This window comes from Cataglyphis hispanica, chromosome 5 (genome assembly GCF_021464435.1).
Source record: "Cataglyphis hispanica isolate Lineage 1 chromosome 5, ULB_Chis1_1.0, whole genome shotgun sequence".
Classification (NCBI taxonomy): domain Eukaryota; kingdom Metazoa; phylum Arthropoda; class Insecta; order Hymenoptera; family Formicidae; genus Cataglyphis; species Cataglyphis hispanica.
In genome coordinates this window covers 6,976,581-6,991,959 of record NC_065958.1, presented here as the reverse complement: position 1 = coordinate 6,991,959, position 15,379 = coordinate 6,976,581, and the positions used below count along the sequence as shown (strand labels likewise).

General features: G+C 38.6%; 1 protein-coding gene across 10 annotated transcripts in view; it reads left to right on the top strand.

Annotated features, from left to right (window-relative positions):
• Positions 1-1,718: 1,718 nt before the first annotated feature.
• The window catches only part of LOC126849942 (chondroitin sulfate proteoglycan 4), a 51,128-nt gene continuing 37,467 nt past the window's right edge, over positions 1,719-15,379 (top strand). Inside the window, exons 1-2 of one of the 10 annotated variants that reach the window (XM_050592395.1) lie at positions 12,024-12,117; positions 15,180-15,247. The gene's annotated coding sequence lies outside the window, so the exon portion shown is untranslated. Of the gene's footprint in view, positions 1,939-12,023; positions 12,700-12,807; positions 13,239-13,894; positions 15,248-15,379 lie in introns of those variants that run through there. The other 9 variants (XM_050592394.1, XM_050592393.1, XM_050592389.1 and 6 more) reach the window with 9 other exon arrangements.

Genomic DNA, 15,379 nt, shown 5'->3' with positions numbered 1-15,379 from the left:
AAAAGTTTTTAATTTTATTGATTTTGTTTACTCCATTTTGCAAAACCGAAAAAAGTGAGATTCTATTAAATCCTTTGGAGAATCGTAAATAAAAGGTTTTCAAATCAACGTTTCGAAAATATTCGCTATATGTGCAGTACGCACGTTGTTATGCATGGCACATATATATCTATCGTTTGAGTGAAAAAAATATCTCGATAAAAATCCTAACTTTGTCAAATAGCTTTTAATCTCTACGAGGACCAACATTCGAACACGATATCGGCAGTTGTTGATAAAGTCATCGCTAAAGTGCTAATTTGAAAAGCTTTTTTGAAAAGCCCTCGTCGTAACCATTAACTGCAAAAGTATTTATCTTGCCCGTTCAACTGACGATCATTAATTGTCATTTACCTACCATCACTGACTTTGAAACCAATTCAAGTTCTTCTCGACCAGCTATGGGTAGCTGGTTGATAAAAAGCCAAGTCTAGTACGCGCGAAGAGCTTTAAAGCTTCCTCCGAGTGGTAAGCATTGAAGTTGAACTAGCAGTTTACCATCAGTTGAAAATACTTTAATAACACATGTTCGTAGAATCATATCATCTACGATCTTTTACAAAACGAGATTTGAATATATCAAATATATTTTTTGAACTAATAAATGTGTGCGTTTAAAGAATGTAATAGTAATTATAAATTTTCACTCTACGTTTGTCGTTATACTTTCAAGAAATCAAAAAATACTATTATTTTCTTGATATAAAAATCATATTACAATTGGCACAGAGAGTGGTGCCATCAGCAACGAGAAATCACTTTTATCAACGGCGGCAAATAAATGATTCCATCCATCTTTATTTTATCAATTAACGAACAACAAAGCGTATGTATATTTATGAAAATTCAGTTGAAACAGTCTTTGTTATAAACTGTAGCATGCTTTTTTATGGTTATAGCTTGGTAGTTATAAATGTAGTGTACTGTTTTGTTTGGATAATCTGAAGAAAATATACAGAGCGTGAGTACACGTTGATATGATGGAAAAATTAACTACGGATTATGCTTGTGTGATCGACTAACGGCTATATCGTGCTTACATTGCGAGTTATTTATCGAATAAAAGCAAAATATATGTATTGTGTATTTTTAAATGAAATTTATTGACACTTCTATATATCTATTATATCAAATTTATTGATGTTTCTACAACTATTATGGCGAAAATTCAACCTTTCTTCACAATAATTTTTAATGATTAAAATTTTAATGCAATAATTTTGACATTCATAAAAATAATTTGTTCAACATTTTTTTTGCAAGATTAAGTAAACTTCATTAGCGCTATAAAGTCTTTAGAGACAATTAACCTGAGTTTCGACCGAGAAACGTTTCGTTCTCCGGTATCGTTAAAGAATCCCGTTCAAAAACTGTCTTTTTTTAAATACAAATATATATACTCGATAAAAGTCTGCTCGTTCGTGACAAGCACGTTAAAAGCTTTCTGTACGACGCGAGGGAAGTAAGACGATGGGACACTTTACCGAAATAAAATTTCGTGCGTCGCGGTAAGTGTACCGCGTGCGCGCACCACGCGTTGCGGTCGTTTAAAGGGAGAGTAAGGCGGACAGGACAGAAGCAAAGAAGGAGGGAGTTTTATGCGTGCATTCCCAGAATGATTCATAAATAGTTTATTTTCGTACCGGCTGTGCCGGAGAATCGTTAGTTGCGGCCAAAGCTGCCGACTTCGAGACGCGCCGCGTATTTCCTCGTCGGTTTCTTCGCCTCGCGAGCGGCTAGATGCGCCAAAAAGGGGAAGGAAAGGGTGTTTGAAACAAGGCCTCGAAGTCCGTATTAATATTTCAAAGGGCGCATGAGTAATAAATCTGGCCTGCCAGTAGTAGCAAAGCTGCAGTATTCCACGGTGCACTCTATAATAGATGTACATTGGAGTAAAAGGTGCGACCATAATTGCACCATCGCTCGTTGGCGTGCACAGTGACTGCGTGATAGTCGGTTTACACTAATTGAAATCACATCCAATACTAGTGCGATTAATATTGATAGCCGTTTGGTTAATCATTGCATGGAGAATATTTAGAATAATGTATACGCATAGCGAATCGGCATTAATGCGCGCTTGCTTACACTGGAAAAATGGCACTGTATGCTATGAAGATTTATTAAATGGAGTATCGCATCAAATTAAAAAATGAAGAGCATTTCTTTTATGAAAAATAAATATTAATGATTATAATATATCCGCGCGTTATATTTGTCAAAATCTTTATTTACAATTGCAGTTTCAAAACATTATGATATATTATAAAGCATTGTTGCTTTTTGTGTATGATATTTTGCATTTCTTTCTATATGTATATTCGGATTTTTTCTTCTATATATATTATGATAAAAATAAATACATAAACGACGCATTTAAATAAATTAAACTTTGAAAGTAAAACTCAAAATACTTCATCACGCTTGCAATAGAACGCTTTTATTAATTATATTTTATAATTAAATATGTCTTTTTTCGAAATTTAGTAAATGTCTGTATCACGGTTCGTTAGCTGCGAGATTTTGATTGGTAAAAAAAGATCGTTATGATAGCCTACCAGAAAAGAGCGTTTCTGATGCTCAACTAATGTCTTTGATGTTACCGTTCAATCAGCACGCACAGTTGAAAACAGTATTGTGAAGGAAAATTCGATTGTCTGGTAAAAACCGTTCTTCATCTAAATGACATACTATTCATCGAATATTCTGTTATACTACACTTTTAAAGGGTATTTATAAAATAACAGTAGAGAGAATCATTGAATAAAATGAGATAAAGTTATATTGAACAGAGAGAAACGTTTGTATAATAAACTATTTTGAAAAATTGATCGTAATTCAAAGCAAGAGAAGAAGTTGAAGTCGTTTGTTACGTCGCATTGTTCAATCTACTAAATTTTCGATTGGAGAGAAAAAAGAGAGAGATTAAAATTTATACCAGACTTTTTGTCGTCTCGGAAAAATACTTTTAATGCATGATTAATATGTCTAACAATTTTGCACGGAAAATATTAATAAAGCAATAATAATTTTTATGCCAAAAATTATTCCATATATTTTTAAGTCATGGAAAAAATGATGAAACTGGCAATGTCATGTGTATGAGATCAAAAAATATCGCTTCAGTGATTTACACCCATGTCATAGTTTACGGACCAGTGGATGGAACGAATCAGAGCAATTTTAATTTACATATTTTACAAATGCAGAAACAAGTCGGTCCGGGTTGCACGCAACGGAATTTTTTCTCTGGTGCGAGATAGGGCAGGGAGAAAGAGAAAGAGAAGGAAAGAAAGAGAGAGGGAAACGATAAAATTTTCCTGAAAACGTTCCGACATTTTCAACTTTGTTCAGAGATCTTGCGGAGCCGAAATATTAAAGTAACTTAATAAGTAAGTTTTCTAATTACGCTCAAAAAAGACTTGTCTCTTTGCTTTAACTTCGCTGTGGGATAATTGTCGCTGAAAAAAATCTTAACACTTTAAAAATTGCCTCCTCCCCCCAGGATCAGAATATTATATCACATTTTCTTGCACCGAAAGTACGCATACTAATGCAAAATAATATGGATGAATTTATCGCGCAGGTTAAATAGCACGCTATTATTTTTAGATGTTATGCGATTTTGCCAGACCGACGTCGTCTTAAGGAAAACAATTATGCCCATGCGAGGGTATATAACCTTGAGCCTGTTTAAGCGGAGTTGTACGTTTTCATCCCCGTTTCTTGGCTTGTACGCGGAATGCATATGAAGCGCGTCTTAAATCGTCCGCGCACAGGATGCAACAGCTGTTCCCACACTCTCATTGCGTACGTACGCTTAGCTCATATCGCTCGGCTGAATATCGAGAAAGTAGACTTGCACTATATGTCAGACTACCATATAACAATATTATTTATATTCTAAGTACATACCTTTTTATTATACTTTATAATTTAGACCTTAATAATTTTGGTAATAAAAAAGCAAGAAATATTTGATTAAAATATTTATAATATTTTTAAAGTTATAATATTATTAAAATTTGTAATATTACTAAAATTTATAATATTAAAATTTGTAATATTATTAAAATTTATAATATTGCATAAAATTATATAATATTGTTAAAGATATTGTTATGTTTTTCTACTCATTTACGTATGTGCATACGTGTGTACACACGATATTTGATATTCTCGTCTTTAAATCTGATATTTAAAACATAAATGTACTCTCTCTAAAAATTTTGATATATTACTTTCATTACACGTTTAATAAATGACATTCGACAAACTGTAAAAATTCCTCGGAAATTATGGAAGAAAAATATATTTTGCATTAAAGAATCTAAAAACATGAGAGAGAATCTAACAATTAATAGATAGAACATATAATCATAATTTTTAACTTTGATTTTACTTTGTGAAACGCTTCTCTTCTTCAACAACGTCGAAAATAATTTTTGAGAATTACGCGGCGCATCTCGAACCTTTCAAAAGTGTTCTCAAGAAGATATTACATTTCGCGCGTGTATCTTCTATCGTCGCTAAGGCCACCATAAGCAAAAACACGGCGACGACCCTCGCTCGTATGCGTATAAAATCGATAGACCATAAACGGCGTTCTTAGCCTGAGCTAAGCCCCACTGTCGATTTTATAAGTTGCATTCCGAAAGTGTTCCGGGGATAACGATATAAGAAACGACACAACCTTTCTGTCGAGTGCTGTCTGCGACATTGTACACATTGTACGAGAACCAGTGCTCAGCGGTTAAAAAACGAGTCTTAAAAAAAAAAAAAAGGATTGCATTCGGACGAGAAAGCAATTACGGCGTCCTCGGATTTTAAAACCGCTCGCGAATCGAGTCGCGCCACCACGGATTTTTTCCCATTAATCCGTCCAATATCGCACCGTCAAGTCGCTTTCTCTATGAAAACATCATTTAACGGCGCAGATTTCGAGCAAACAAACAGATTCCAGTTCCGTCTCAATATCCACCTACCATCAAGCTTTTGTGCGTCGGTATATATCGCGAGTGCATCCGCACGTTTGCCGGTGCTGGTGCCTTTTCCGCTCTCGTACAGTCGACACCAATTCCGCCCCATCCGCCTCTACCCCCTTCGATTGTATCGATCATCGATAGAGAGTTGTTGCACACGTCGAAAACGGCTGGTTACTCGAGCGCATCGTATCGTTACGTCAATGTCGAGTCACGTTCGCGTTGAGATCGCACCTGCATATCCACGCATTTTCGCGTGCATTTCCGCATGCGGTTATGGTTGTTCGAAACTAACTTTCTCTCTTTCCTGAATTCGCAGAACAGTCTGCTACCAGACTGAGTCGGAGCGTCGGCTTCCGACCATTTTCCGACGTCGACGCGGGCATTAAGCGTTAATAAGTCGTAGCTCGGGTGAAACGATAATGGGGTTTGCGAGGTGCATGCGATTGCGTTAACCTTTATCCGACAATCAGACTCGGATGTTTTTGTTTGCTTCATTCGTTTCTCTAATCCCCCTAAAATCTCTTCTCCTCGTTAGAGAAACAACTTTTCTCTTCAAGAAGAGTTAATATTTTGGGTGCGCCGGGAGATTATATAAGAGATTCATTAACTCTTTTACTCTTTTCATATAAAAGATAATATAACTTTGTATATCGAGCATGTATCTTTCCGTTAAATTGCTCGGAATACTGAAATACAATATTAATATTGGATGAAGTCAGTTATATCCGCAGGCATTCGAATTTTTTAACGCAAAGGCCGCTTGCTCGCGAGCGTTTTAAGTGAACTGAGTTAAATTATTAAAACGGCATATTAACGGTAGAAATTATACAGCCCTGATTTATATTCGGAGATAAAGGACATGCTTAAATTTTACCGTGCCGCTGCCACCGTAATATTCTTAAGAATATTAGGCGCTATTAAAGAACACTGCGCCATAAATCACAGATACGACATGTTAACGATGAGAATTATGTGATGTTGACTTATCCAATCGCGGGGAATATTTTTAATGTTTATAGTTATAACAAACAGTTTTCTTAAGAGTAGACAAAAGGCACAAATATAAGTTTTTGAATAAAAAATTGTGAATAACCGTTATTTCTTTTTACATTTTTTTTTATGTCAATGCATTAGGTGGATAGAAAGTGTAAACTTGTTATGATATCTTAATCGCGCAAATTAAATTAAATAATAATAAAATTACAGATTTGACATAAATTATCGGCATATAATACTGCTGCATTTTTTAACATAATGTACTTATGAAAGAACTACTCAGAGAGAGAGAGAGAGAGAGAGAGAGAGAGAGAAAAGGATCGAGAATAAATTGTCGCTGCTTCTAGAAAAATACGCCGCTCTCCGAGTTGCTTTCATTAAAAAGAGCACAGCATTGGCCATTCTTGTGCCGATCCGATCAAATGCATTCGAATGAAGCGAGCATTCAGAAAAGGTAATTATGCGCCGCGCGTACACGCGTGTCCGGAAACGGATGGAGTAGCTCGCCGGATCAAGGAATTCCGAATCGTGACAGAGGATCACCAAGGGTCGTGTATTTACACACGGCGGCACAAAGAGCTCTTTAGCAGCGCGAAACATTCGCTGCTGACACAGAGGCCCGCAATATCGCGTAATTAAAGGAGCGGCTGTCGCGAAATTTTTTCAAGCAGATTTCTCGCCGTAAAACTTTCCGTTCCAATTCTAGTAATTCTAGTTATGTATGTACAGCGTGAGAGTATGCGCATACCGCCGCGCCAAAAACCACCGTCCATTCTTGTCTACATGAACATACACGTTCCTCCGGTCGAGAAATTCTTTATCGACCCCTCGTACAGAAGGAAGAGCTTTTTAACGTGTTCCAGTGTATACCGCCCGCCGGACCGACCGGGCGGAGCCCTTCAAACATCGCTTTCTATCCGCGTCAGGATAGCGGCGAGAGGGTGAAAACCGCGGCGAAATATTTATAAACTTCGTCTTTCTTCTGTTGAGAGGTCAATGTACACGGCTGAGGATGTCTGTGGGCGAAAGTCGAAAGCCGGAAATGTACACGAAGATGGGGGATGATTGACGCGACGGGACCCTCCTCCCTGCTCACGTTAATCTTTTCCTACTTAATGCAACTTAATGATGTATACCTCGGTATTGGGGAGAAAAAAAAACGTTTGCCATGGAAATTTTTTTTTTTTACGAGGAATGTATCCTTCGTTCAAATTTAAAAATAGCTGGCTAATGGAACAATGGAAATTTGGGATTATATATGTATATACGGAGATTATTCTGAAAATTTAAAATATATATCTTTTAATTTTTTTCATAATACACGTATGCATATATATATTACTAGATATTCTAATAAATATATTACACTGAGATTTTCAATAATATTTTACACTAAAGAGCTTTCTCTTTTGTATGAAATATATTCAGATATGTTTTAGATAAAGAATTATAAAAGAAAGTTGCAATATTCTTTGATAGGCGTTAAAATACAGACATGTACGTGTATATGTCTCAATAGAGATATTATAATGTATATATATGTAAGATTATATTACACATGAATATCTTAAAAATATTCTCCATATATGTATAGCTCATGCTCTCTTATATGGAACATTTTAGAGATATGATTTCACAGAAAGATCTTGACACTATCCCACAAATTTCCTTTTACTGTGAAGCACACAGTTAATAATTTCTGATACAAAATGTCTTTGTCGTAAATCACTTTTCGATTAGCATATATTTTATGACAATCATGTTTGCCAATAAAATGAGAAAAAGTAATTTAAATACAAAGATGATATAAACATATATGAAAATATATATATAATCAACGATACAATAAATCGAAATGTATTACTATTTCTTTTTTTTTTTTTTCTTTTTAAGCGCAAATTCCAAATAATAAGAAAGAATAGTAAAGAGATGAGAGAGAGAGAGAGAGAGAGAAATAGTGTGTATCTCTCTTTAAGTATCGGTATAACATGTTGCGAAGGACAAAGGACACTACGTTTGCACTCGCTGGCGCATCAATTCGCGGTCTAACTTTATTGCGCGCACATATCCTCCGTGTCGTTACGCTGCGATTTACAGCCCCGACGTATCCCCGGGGTGAAGTAAATATTCGCCCGTGGAAGGAAATATTGTCCGCGGAATCGATAGATTTAAACCGGCGAAGGTTTTAAAAGTACTTCGGGGTGCGAGATCCGAGAGTTAAGGACCGGACCGTGCGAGTTGCCGGTAATTTCTCAACGTATCCCTTCAGCATAACGTTTTATATCGGCCGTGCTCATATCGCGCCAACGTTTCCCCGAGGTAAAGTAAATTTTGGACGAATCCGGGAAGATGTGGAAAACGGTTCGTACGCGCACTTTCAGAAGCGAGGAATAATACCGAAAGGCAGCAACGAGTCATTACGAGGCATTTCTATCGAAATCGTGCCCCGCGATTCGTGGCATCGATTTTATTAATTCTTGCATGAAATAGTCGATTAATCGATTCACGAGCGCAACTCTTCGGCTATTCGGTTGGAAATTGTACGCTGAAAATTGAGTCGTGCGGAAAAGGTCGCGCGCGCGCGCGCGGATCCTCTCGTGTGAGAATCGCACAAATAATTTTTATGCGACTTCGACTTCGCGTGCAGTTCGACTCCTGCCGGTATACCGTTTTATCTCCCGCCGTGCTCCTTCGACATTTCCCCGAGGACATGTAAATTTGTACGGGAAAGAGAGACAATGGTCGGGTCGCGCGCCAATAACGCCGCATCGACCGAATAATTGGCGTGTACTTAGGATGGAATCGGAAACTTTGACGGCAAAAAAAAAACCTAGTAAAGAAGTACAGAAAGTTTCGCGTCACGTCTCTCCGAGTCGCGAGCCAAGAACAGTTGTTAAAAGCTCTTTCCTTGTAATTTCATTGCATATTCTTTCTGCAGATACATCGCGTGTTATTTCTAGTTATGTTTCTGCAACATTTCCCCGGGGCGGAGTAAATTTGAGAGACGGAGAGGAAGAAAATATTGTCTGCTCCGTCGGCCAGGCGGCAGAGAAGCAGTTTCGGTGAGCACAAAGGGCTCACAAAATAGATCACCCTGTCGTATCCTCCAATGGGATATCACAAGCGTTCCACTTTAAAGTCCACGCTTGTGCAACCTCATGCTAATTTTCATCAAAATGTGCGAATTATTATTATTGATCTATTATCATCCGCGCGTGTGACTTTATCTCTGCCTATAGAATGACGCTGGAACGCATTATTAATTTCACGTCCCATGAATTTAACGAATTCCAGGATGGATTCGAAACTAGTAAATATTTACGGATAATTTTATCCTATAAACGAGGTGTTAATTATGCAGCCCAACACGTTTTAACGCCAGTTTAATAGATCTCTAATATGTGAAAATCATATTATAGTACATAAATGCGTGCATGCGTTCATGCAAAGCTAAAAACGTAAAGAATGCATAATAAAATGCAAGATAATTTTAATGTTATTTTGTAAAAAATTTCAAAAGAAAATTAATATCTTTTTAATCATCGTGAGAAAGATATTTGCGCGTGTCTACCGATGGCAAATGTAAATTTCCAGCTTTGATATCCGCAAACCAAAGTAGATAGACTTCCTTTGCGAGCTAATACGCTCGTTTCATTTTTCGCGAAAGCTTTACTACAAACAATTTGCTTGAAATTGCCGCACGTGCGCGATAAACGCCCAGGGAAAACGGAAATGGCCCTCTCGAGGATGCGGGTAAGCGTCATCTTCCTCGCGGTTCACGTCTTACAAAAATTCGCCGCATTCCGAAAAACTATGCAAGGTAAAGCCCACCGACTCACTCTCGAGATGCTTAAATTGCCATTACGCTAACAAAACGCTCGAGGGACCATATCGCTTGACTTTGGCGAATTTCGCTGTTAAACTTTATTGAAAGTAAAAACATGGAGATGGAGATAGAGATAGAGAGAGAGAGAGAGAGAAATAGGGAAAAAAGCAGCACAAGAATAATGTGTATGCGCCCGTTAAACTGCAAATATATCCAACTTCATTAAACTTATCGCAATCATAATTAAAGATTGCAACTGAAATAGTGTTGCTAGTTGAGTAGTTAATAACAATTGAAAATAGAAACATTGTATTTAACTAATAATTTGCAAAAAATCGCTTTTACTAAACATATTGAATGTTTAAAGGGAAAGTTTCATATGGATAATATATAAGAGCTTAAGCTTGTTACAAAACAGGCAATGCGTATAGTTTAACCGCATTTCCGTTATTCTTTTCGCAATTCTGCACTCTCAGTAGACAACGGAAAATTATGTCAACGTAATATTGCATCCTTAAATCGCCGTTACTCAAGTTTTAGATACTTAAATACTGATACTTTCTACCTCTTATTTCTAATATTTCGAACAATTTTTCAAGCGAAAACAAATCGTCCAGTATCTTTTAACAAGTGTGTCCCCGTTTCAACTATTCAGTAACCTGGAGGCAAATTCGAAAAAGAGAGAGAGAGAGAGAGAGAGAGAGATAGAGACGTTTTGTTTCAACGTAAATATGTGATCATTCCTGAATCAAACACCATTCGAAAACAATATTCGAGCTAATTATTAAAGAGGGTAATCCAATATTAGACAATAAAAAATCTAGCGAACAAGCCATCTTCTCTCAAAATAATCAATAACATTGCTTTTATCACTAGTAGCAAACTTTTAGTTCTCTTCTTCCTCCGAGTCGTACATGTAATTTTCAATAATGGCCAAAGTTATAATTTCGTTCAACGATATTATGTACTCGCTTATTAATATTATCTTGCTTTTATCAAATATATCTGTAGTTTAATAAGTAGCGGCAATAGGTAACAGTATCTGTACGCATTATATGGACTCGGTCAGCGCAGTTATTATTACTCCTGGAATAAACAAGCTGGCTGCCTACGCCAAATACAGATCTAATTATATCCAAGGTAATATTATATCTGAATATATAGCTATACTCGATATTTATACAATGAACTAATATTTCGCCGTGGGGTATATCGATAAAATTTTATTGATGTAAAATATATATAATTGTATATTATTATAATCTATTAAATATTACATGTCCATCTATTATACATATAATGTAAAATAAAAAATTTTTGTCTATTTTTAAATATATATCTTAATACGTAAAACGTGTACCTTGCGCACGTATAATAACAATCTATTATTATTTGTTTACAGAACGTAGGTACATACGTCAGTCAATGTAAAAAGGAAAATGCGAAGATTACTTTGTTACCCGAGTAAAAATAATGAACGCAATAAAATATATATTTACATTTTAATCGCTCTATGACTTTTTATTTTGACTGGATTGATACTCATTTAATTTACTTATCAGATAGAACTCAATATTTTTGATTAAAAAATACTCGGAACAGTCAATAGCAGTTCTGACTGATCTCGATTTCGCAATTTTTGTTTAATGAAAAAATACGTAGATCGAAAAGATTTAACTAACAATAAATAAATAAAAGTATTTCTACCTTTAAACGTTAATATCACGATTCCTATTTAAACATATATATCATCGATAATAAATACGAATAATTAAACATTAGAATTATCACTATTTATTGAATTCAATGAACTTGTTAATGTTGAGAGACGCTACGAAATATTTAAGCTCGATTATTTGATCATCAAGGAACTTGATCGTTCACGAAAAAAAATGCCTAAATTAATTACGACGGACAGTAACGGGGCAAGCACGACGCGCTTACGCCGGCATTCTTCCATGTTAAACCGTCCCGTATATCACACCATTAATATTTATAACAGCTTTATCATCAAACTTCATCATCGTTTGCCCATTGGGGATCTAAATGCGTCGTCGTGTTGCAATGAGAAATCCTAAAACAGCATCCCTGTCCGCCCCGTAGTTCGCGTCGCCGCCACCACTGGCCGATAGGCAAGCGATGCACAGACAGGCCAGGGGTGCAGGAACGAGCGGGGTCGACCCTGCGCGCAGCCTCCCCAGTCCACCCCGAAGATTCAGTCGTCGTGCGACAGAGGAGGGCCGAGGAGCGCCCGGTCGAAGCGTCGACGAGGTCCTCTCTCCACTCTCTTCGTCTCCTGTTTCCGCACGTATCTCTTTCCGCGTATCTCTTTTTATCCGTCCTCGCGTTCTCTCTGTCTGGACCAAAAGCTGAAAGCGACCGACTCCCTCTCCGTCTCTTTCTCTCTCTCTCTCTCTCTCTTTCTCTTTCTTTCTCTCTTTCTCTCCTTCATCTCCCTCCGCGAGCCGCGAGTGAAAACGAGCCGGGCAGCGCCGCGCCGACCTTCACCATTTTGGTACACGCAGCACGCGCGACGCACGTAAAGCTGTGTGTGCGTCCTCGCCGATCTTCGTCCGGCGAAGGGAAGCCGCGAGAGGAACTCGCCGAATTTTATCGGAATGCGCGCGCGGGGCGACCGATCCGCTGCGTGGATTCCGTGACGAAACGACGGCGATGCCGGTCTGGGGGTTGCTAGCCTCCCTCAACTCCGCCTCTCCTTCCTGTCACTCTATTCGTATCGTTCGCTCTCTTTTTCCCTCTCGTACCATCACGTAGCAAAGGGTGGGTGGTGATACGCCGGTGGCAGTGGCGGCAGTAGTATGTGGATGCTTGAACTGGTGGGTGCTCTCTAGTGTATGTGTAGTAGAGTAAAGTAGTGGTTGCTGGTGTCGGTGGTGGTGATGGTGGTGGTGGTGGTGGTGGTGGTGGTGGTGGTGATGGTGGTGGTGGTGGTGGTGGTGGTTTAAATTTCAGCCGCGTGCACGGGTTCACCTACGTGAGCCATTATACGGGTCCTCGGCTTTCTCGCCGACTGGGAGGGTATACGAGCGGTCACGGTCCACGAACGCGAATTCTAGCCACCTTCGCTTACGTTACCGCTTTTCTCTTCGTCGTCCTCTCGTCTACTCGTGTCTACCCGATGTGCTGACGCTCGACGTGCTTACTCGATGCCGCCTGCTCACTCATCTTGACCGAAATTCGCGTGCGCCCGATCTGTAGGTGTTGGTTGTTGCGTTACATCGGTCGACTGTTCTACGTGTATGTGCGTGTATATGTATGTGTGTGTGTGTGTGTGGTGTGTGTGTGTATGTGTATCTGTGCGCGCGCGTGCTTCGTTGAAAGGATGCATCGTATTACTACGCTATTCTCGATGTTTCATACTGATTACTGAGGTAACGTAATAGTCAGAGAAAGATGAGATAAAAAGTTATCTGCCTCGCGGCTACGAAACCCGGCGGTAAAATGTCAAAACGTATTGCACCGTTCGTCTCGCGGATACGAAAATTAAGCCATCCTCGAAGATCAAAGTGGAATAACTTGGAAGAATAAGCCGGTCGAGATAAAATATTATTCTTCGGAATTATAATAAAATTATTAAAAAAAAAAAAAAAAACACGGTACGAATTTTGATGACAAACGAATAAATCTTAGTTTTAGCCAAACGTAAATCATATCTTTTTTTTTTTTAATTTAGAAATGACTCAATTTTTTCAACCCAAGGTTTTGATGTATCTATCGATAGTGTGTGGACGATCACTCGTGCAATCAATCTCGAAGTTAAAAGTATACGTGGCACGTCATTCGTTGAGTATTGAACTTTTTCTAGTGATAAGAAAGATAAGAAAGTGATATATCTGTATTTTTAATCGCAGGAAATTATTGACGTCAATAATTTTTAATAATCTTATGTCCAACGCAAACGTCTCTCTTTCTTCTCTATTATATTCCCCTTTAAGCACGTACAGGAACGCTCGATTTTTTTTTCGCGAGACTTGGCATGTGCACGCGGAATAATCATATATATATATATATATATATATATATATATATATACTCTGAAAACGCGTTAAGTGTCTACATATATGTATGTTTCTATTGGACGGAAATATTGTATCACTGTGATGGCTTCCTCTCGCCGTAACTCTCTTTAACGCTGCGTAAAAACAGGAAGTATAGTAAAAACATCATTCTGTCATGATAATGTAAAGCCCATTTAATTGGCCACCGACGCAGAGTAGAGAAGTTCTAGAAATTACTAGCATGCATCTTTCTCTCCCGATTGTTTCACGTAAATCCGCCGTGAGATTAAATGGCTTTCTATACGCGAGTCCTATATATATGTCCATGTAAATATATATGTCTCCTTGACACATAGGTATATACATGTATATACATTGAAATCGGTGGAGACGATGGTATCGCTTCCGTAAATTTCATCTGGACGCGCGACACTCCTTCTCGGCGACAATTAGACTCGGTAAAACCATTACCATCACACGCCGATTCCCGTGCGCGGCCAACCGTGGGAACGAACGGTGAAAAAAAAAAAAAAAGGAAAAAACGCGATGTCTCGCAGATATATGTATAGAGAGGAAGCTCGATCCGATAAAACGACCCGGGTTCGGAGCGTGTATCTTTCGAATAAAGCGTGCAACTCGCTATTTCGGTGCGTTTCGCAAGAGCGAATTTCAACGAGTTACCTTATAAACGAGCTTTGCAAGTCTCGTTCGGTGTGGTGGCTGGAAATAGGGGCTCCAATCGGCGAGGGTGGTTTGTTTTGCGCTACGATTCGATGCCCGTCGAATGGAAACAACTGGCGTGCGCTTTCTTTTTTTACCGCGATGTAGAGTGTTGCACCAAACGATCGACGATGTAGAGGACGAAGAGGAGTGAAAAGAGGAGTCTGAGAGAGAGAGAAAGAGAGCGAAAAATATGGCCCGTGCATGTCGAGCGTGTCGGCTGCCTTTTTGCTCTCGTCTTGTACTTCTGGCTCTTTCTTCTTTTTTTTTCCCTGTCTCTCTATTTCATCGTCGTCCGCTACTCGAGGATCGTTGACCGTGTTGAATGTCGGTCACTGCAAATGAGATTCGCAGATGCAGAGAAGTTCTCTCGAAACTATCTCTCTCTTTCTCTCTCTTTATTTCTCGCGAGAAATTTCAAAGTAAACCAACTGAACGAAAGAAGGGAGAATGCCAAGTTGCGGGTTGGCAGGGTCGTTTAAATGTTTAGATTCGTGGTGTGAAAGTCCCTCTTTTACCTTATGCGAAAAACTTCTTATCGTGCGGAAGCTCGCGTTTGCGCATTTGTAACGCGAGTGGGCTTTCGCGCCGCAGAAAAATATCGTCTCCAGTCCGTATCGCGAGCACAAGCGGGAATTCAAGTGGTTTTAATTTCGACCACGGTAATTTTCGTGGCCGCGGGAACGAGTGGCGATGCCTCTCTCGCCTCCGACGAGAAATAATTATTTTAGACGACGACCGCGCACACAACTGAACGTACATGAGATCCGTTTTCGTATATGATTCGCGCACAC